This window comes from Lissotriton vulgaris, unplaced genomic scaffold (genome assembly GCF_964263255.1).
Source record: "Lissotriton vulgaris unplaced genomic scaffold, aLisVul1.2 SCAFFOLD_2711, whole genome shotgun sequence".
NCBI lineage: Eukaryota > Metazoa > Chordata > Amphibia > Caudata > Salamandridae > Lissotriton > Lissotriton vulgaris.
Window position 1 is genome coordinate 179,173 of NW_028252899.1, and position 6,636 is coordinate 185,808.

Here is a 6,636-nt window from a genome sequence, read left to right on the forward strand (position 1 = left end):
GCTGCGCTGTCTAGTGTTGCGCTGTAGAGTGGCGTGCTGCACTGTAGAGTGGAGCGCTGCAGAGTGGAGCGCTGCAGAGTGGAGCGCTGCGCTGCAGAGTGGAGCGCTGCGCTGTAGAGTGGAGCGCTGCGCTGTAGAGTGGAGCGCTGCGCTGTAGAGTGGAGTGCTGCGCTGTAGAGTGGAGCGCTGCGCTGTAGAGTGGAGCGCTGCGCTGTAGAGTGGAGCGCTGTAGAGTAGAGTGAATGCTGCACTGTAGAGTGGAGCGCTGCGCTGTAGAGCAGAATGCTGCTTTGTGTAGTGTTGTGCTGTAGAGTGGCGCGCTGCGCTGTAGAGTGAGTGCTGCTCTGTAGAGTGGAATGCTGCGCTGTAGAGTGAGTGCTGCTCTGTAGAGTGGAATGCTGCGCTGTACAGTGGTGTGCTAAATTGGGAAGGTCTGCGCTGTAAAGTGGAGTGTTGTGCTGTGTAGTGCTGCGCTGTAGAGTGGAGCACTGTGCTGTGGCACGCTGCGCTGTAGAGTGGCGCGCTGTGCTGCAGACTGGAACGCTGCGCTGTAGAGAGGAGTGTTGCGCTGTAGAGTGGAGTGTTGCGCTGTAGAGTGGAGTGTTGCGCTGTAGAGTGGAGTGTTGCTCTGTAGAGTGGAGTGTTGCGCTGTAGAGGAGCGCTGCGCTGTGGAGTGGAGCGCTATAGAGTGGAGCACTGCACTGTAGAGAGGAGCGCTGCGCTGTAGAGTGGAGCGCTGCGCTGTAGAGTGGAGCGCTGCGCTGTAGAGTGGAGCGCTGCGCTGTAGAGTGGAGCGCTGCGCTGTAGAGTGGAGCGCTGCGCTGTAGAGTGGAGCGCTGCGCTGTAGAGTGGAGCGCTGTGCTGTAGAGTGGAGCGCTGCGCTGTAGAGTGGAGTGCTGCTCTGTAGAGTGGTGTGCTAAATTGGGAAGGTCTGCGCTGTAAAGTGGAATGTTGTGTTGTGTAGTGCTGCACTGTAGAGTGGAGCACTGCGCTGTGGCGCGCTGCGCTGTAGAGTTGCGCGCTGTACTGCAGACTGGAACGCTGCGCTGTAGAGTGGAGTGTTGCGCTGTAGAGTGGAGTGTTGGGCTGTAGTGTGGAGTGTTGCGCTGTAGAGTGGAGTGTTGCGCTGTAAAGTGGAGTGTTGCTCTGTGGAGTGGAGCGCTGCGCTGTGGAGTGGAGCGCTGCGCTGTAGAGTGGAGCGCTGTGCTGTAGAGCAGAATGCTGTGTTGTGTAGTGTTGAGTTGTAGAGTGGAGCGCTGCGCTGTAGAGTGGAGCGCTGCGCTGTAGAGTGTCGCGCTGCGCTGTAGAGTGTCACGCTGCGCTGTAGAGTGGAGCGTTGTGCTGTAGAGTGGAGCGTTGCGCTGGAGAGTGGCGCGCTGCGCAGTAGAGTGGCGCACTGCGCTGCAGACTGGACCGCTGCGCTGTAGAGTGGAGCGCTGCGCTGTATAGTGAGTGCTGCTCTGTAGAGTGGAATGCTGCGCTGTACAGTGGTGTGCTAAATTGGGAAGGTCTGCGCTGTAAAGTGGAGTGTTGTGTTGTGTAGTGCTGCGCTGTAGAGTGGAGCACTGCGCTGTAGAGTGGAGCACTGCACTGTAGAGTGGAGCGCTGCGCTGTAGAGTGGAGCGCTGCGCTGTAGAGCGCTGCGCTGTAGAGTGGAGCGCTGCGCTGTAGAGTGGAGCGCTGCGCTGTAGAGTGGAGCGCTGCGCTGTAGAGTGGAGCGCTGCGCTGTAGAGTGGAGCGCTGCGCTGTAGAGTGAATGCTGCACTGTAAAGTGAATGCTGCACTGTAGAGTGGAGCGCTGCGCTGTACAGCAGAATGCTGCGTTGTCTAGTGTTGCGCTGTAGAGTGGAGCACTGCGCTGTAAAGTGGAGCGCTGCGCTGTAGAGTGGAGCGCTGTGCTGTAGAGTGGAGCGCTGCGCTGTAGAGTGGAGCGCTGCTCTGTAGAGTGGAGCGCTGCACTGTAGAGTGGAGCGCTGCGCTGTATAGTGGAGCGCTATACTGGGGAGTTCTGTGCTGTAGAGTGTAGTGCTGCGTTGTGTAGTGCTGCACTGTAGAGTGGAGCGCTGCGCTGTAGAGTGGAGCGCTGCGCTGTAGAGTGGAGCGCTGCGCTGTAGAGTGGAGCGCTGCGCTGTAGAGTGGTGCGCTGCGCTGTAGAGTGGTGCGCTGCGCTGTAGAGTGGAGTGCTATACTGGGAAGTTCTGTGCTGTAGAGTGGACTGCTGCGTTGTAGAGTGGAGTGTTGCGTTGTAGAGTGGAGTGTTGCGCTGTAGAGTGGAGTGTTGCACTGTAGAGTGGAGTGTTGCACTGTGGTGTGGAGTGCAAAAAAACAATGGATTAGGACCCAGATCTTTTGACTGGGTTGAATGTGTGACATTGATCCTCATTCGGTCCATCACCTGTTGTTTTTGCAAACTCGCTATAAGTGTACTTGGGATGCCCAGACGTGGGTCCCAGGCACTCCACACCACTGGAGTCAAGCTAGCCGGGCTGATGAGAGGTGTTACCTCGAAACCGGTCCGGTCCTTGGATGCTTGATTCCGTTCTGGGAAGGACATGGCTTTTGTAGTTCGGACTGGACTGTTCCCATGGGGCACAGGGTCAGAGCTGATTTGCATATCGCCATTGTCTAACCCAGGGTGGTGTGGAGTGCAAAAAAACGATGGATTAGGACCCAGATCTTTTGACTGGGTTGAATGTGTGACATTGATCCTCATTCGGTCCATCACCTGTTGTTTTTGCAAACTCGCTATAAGTGTACTGGGGATGCCCAGACGTGGGTCCCAGGCACTCCACACCACTGGAGTCAAGCTAGCCGGGCTGATGAGAGGTGTTACCTCGAAACCGGTCCGGTCCTCGGATGCTTGATTCCGTTCTGGGAAGGACATGGCTTTTGTAGTTCGGACTGGACTGTTCCCATGGGGCACAGGGTCAGAGCTGATTTGCATATCGACATTGTCTAACCCAGGGTGGTGTGGAGTGCAAAAAAACGATGGATTAGGACCCAGATCTTTTGACTGGGTTGAATGTGTGACATTGATCCTCATTCGGTCCATCACCTGTTGTTTTTGCAAACTCGCTATAAGTGTACTGGGGATGCCCAGACGTGGGTCCCAGGCACTCCACACCACTGGAGTCAAGCTAGCCGGGCTGATGAGAGGTGTTACCTCGAAACCGGTCCGGTCCTCGGATGCTTGATTCCGTTCTGGGAAGGACATGGCTTTTGTAGTTCGGACTGGACTGTTCCCATGGGGCACAGGGTCAGAGCTGATTTGCATATCGCCATTGTCTAACCCAGGGTGGTGTGGAGTGCAAAAAAACGATGGATTAGGACCCAGATCTTTTGACTGGGTTGAATGTGTGACATTGATCCTCATTCGGTCCATCACCTGTTGTTTTTGCAAACTCGCTATAAGTGTACTGGGGATGCCCAGACGTGGGTCCCAGGCACTCCACACCACTGGAGTCAAGCTAGCCGGGCTGATGAGAGGTGTTACCTCGAAACCGGTCCGGTCCTCGGATGCTTGATTCCGTTCTGGGAAGGACATGGCTTTTGTAGTTTGGACTGGACTGTTCCCATGGGGCACAGGGTCAGAGCTGATTTGCATATCGACATTGTCTAACCCAGGGTGGTGTGGAGTGCAAAAAAACGATGGATTAGGACCCAGATCTTTTGACTGGGTTGAATGTGTGACATTGATCCTCATTCGGTCCATCACCTGTTGTTTTTGCAAACTCGCTATAAGTGTACTGGGGATGCCCAGACGTGGGTCCCAGGCACTCCACACCACTGGAGTCAAGCTAGCCGGGCTGATGAGAGGTGTTACCTCGAAACCGGTCTGGTCCTCGGATGCTTGATTCCGTTCTGGGAAGGACATGGCTTTTGTAGTTCGGACTGGACTGTTCCCATGGGGCACAGGGTCAGAGCTGATTTGCATATCGCCATTGTCTAACCCAGGGTGGTGTGGAGTGCAAAAAAACGATGGATTAGGACCCAGATCTTTTGACTGGGTTGAATGTGTGACATTGATCCTCATTCGGTCCATCACCTGTTGTTTTTGCAAACTCGCTATAAGTGTACTGGGGATGCCCAGACGTGGGTCCCAGGCACTCCACACCACTGGAGTCAAGCTAGCCGGGCTGATGAGAGGTGTTACCTCGAAACCGGTCTGGTCCTCGGATGCTTGATTCCGTTCTGGGAAGGACATGGCTTTTGTAGTTCGGACTGGACTGTTCCCATGGCGCACAGGGTCAGAGCTGATTTGCATATCGCCATTGTCTAACCCAGGGTGGTGTGGAGTGCAAAAAAACGATGGATTAGGACCCAGATCTTTTGACTGGGTTGAATGTGTGACATTGATCCTCATTCGGTCCATCACCTGTTGTTTTTGCAAACTCGCTATAAGTGTACTGGGGATGCCCAGACGTGGGTCCCAGGCACTCCACACCACTGGAGTCAAGCTAGCCGGGCTGATGAGAGGTGTTACCTCGAAACCGGTCCGGTCCTCGGATGCTTGATTCCGTTCTGGGAAGGACATGGTTTTTGTAGTTCGGACTGGACTGTTCCCATGGGGCACAGGGTCAGAGCTGATTTGCATATCGCCATTGTCTAACCCAGGGTGGTGTGGAGTGCAAAAAAACGATGGATTAGGACCCAGATCTTTTGACTGGGTTGAATGTGTGACATTGATCCTCATTCGGTCCATCACCTGTTGTTTTTGCAAACTCGCTATAAGTGTACTGGGGATGCCCAGACGTGGGTCCCAGGCACTCCACAACCCTGGAGTCAAGCTAGCCGGGCTGATGAGAGGTGTTACCTCGAAACCGGTCCGGTCCTCGGATGCTTGATTCCGTTCTGGGAAGGACATGGCTTTTGTAGTTCGGACTGGACTGTTCCCATGGGGCACAGGGTCAGAGCTGATTTGCATATCGCCATTGTCTAACCCAGGGTGGTGTGGAGTGCAAAAAAACGATGGATTAGGACCCAGATCTTTTGACTGGGTTGAATGTGTGACATTGATCCTCATTCGGTCCATCACCTGTTGTTTTTGCAAACGCGCTGTAGAGTGGAGCACTGCGCTGTGGCGCGCTACGCTGTAGAGTGGCGCGCTGTGCTGCGGACTGGAACGCTGCGCTGTACAGTGGTGTGCTAAATTGGGAATGCCTGCACTGTAAAGTGGAGTGTTGTGTAGTGCTGTGCTGTAGAGTGGAGCACTGCCCTGTAGAATGGAGCACTGCCTTGTAGAATGGAGCACTGCAATGTAGAGTGGAGCAGTTCGCTGTAGAGTGGAGCACTGTACTGTAGAGTGGAGTGCTGCATTGTATAGTGCTGCGCTGTAGAGTGGAGTGCTGGGCTATGAAGTGCTACACTGTAGACTGGGGTGCTGCGTTTTGTAATGCTGCGCTGTAGAGTGGAGCGTTGCGCTGTAGAGTGAATGCTGCACTGTAGAGTGGAGCGCTGCGCTGTGGAGTGGAGCGCTGGGCTGTAGAGTGGAGCGCTGCGCTGTAGAGCAGAATGCTGCGTTGTGTAGTGTTGAGCTGTAGAGTGGAGGGCTGCGCTGTAGAGTGTTGCGCTGCGCTGTAGAGTGTCGCGCTGCGCTGTAGAGTGTCGCACTGCGCTGTAGAGTGGAGCGTTGTGCTGTAGAGTGGAGCGTTGCACTGGAGAGTGGCGCGCTGCGCTGTAGAGTGGCGCACTGCGCTGCAGACTGGACCGCTGCGCTGTAGAGTGGAGCGCTGCGCTGTATAGTGAGTGCTGCTCTGTAGAGTGGTATGCTGCGCTGTACAGTGGTGTGCTAAATTGGGAAGGTCTGCGCTGTAAAGTGGAGTGTTGTGTTGTGTAGTGCTGCGCTGTAGAGTGGAGCACTGCGCTGTAGAGTGGAGCACTGCGCTGTAGAGTGGAGCGCTGCGCTGTAGAGTGGAGCGCTGCGCTGTGGAGCGCTGCGCTGTAGAGTGGAGCGCTGCGCTGTAGAGTGGAGCGCTGCACTGTAGAGTGGAGCGCTGCGCTGTAGAGTGGAGCGCTGTGCTGTAGAGTGGAGTGCTGCGCTGTAGAGTGGAGCGCTGCGCTGTAGAGTGGAGCGCTGCTCTGTAGAGTGGAGCGCTGCGCTGTAGAGTGAATGCTGCACTGTAAAGTGAATGCTGCACTGTAGAGTGGAGCGCTGCGCTGTACAGCAGAATGCTGCGTTGTCTAGTGTTGCGCTGTAGAGTGGAGCACTGCGCTGTAAAGTGGAGCGCTGCGCTGTAGAGTGGAGCGCTGCACTGTAGAGTGGAGCGCTACGCTGTAGAGTGGAGCGCTATACTGGGGAGTTCTGTGCTGTAGAGTGTAGTGCTGCGTTGTGTAGTGCTGCACTGTAGAGTGGAGCGCTGCGCTGTAGAGTGGAGCGCTGCGCTGTAGAGTGGAGCGCTGCGCTGTAGAGTGGTGCGCTGCGCTGTAGAGTGGTGCGCTGCGCTGTAGAGTGGAGTGCTATACTGGGAAGTTCTGTGCTGTAGAGTGGACTGCTGCGTTGTAGAGTGGAGTGTTGCGTTGTAGAGTGGAGTGTTGCGCTGTAGAGTGGAGTGTTGCACTGTAGAGTGGAGTGTTGCACTGTAGAGTGGAGCGCTGCGCTGTATAGTGAGTGCTGCTCTGTAGAGTGGAATGCTGCGC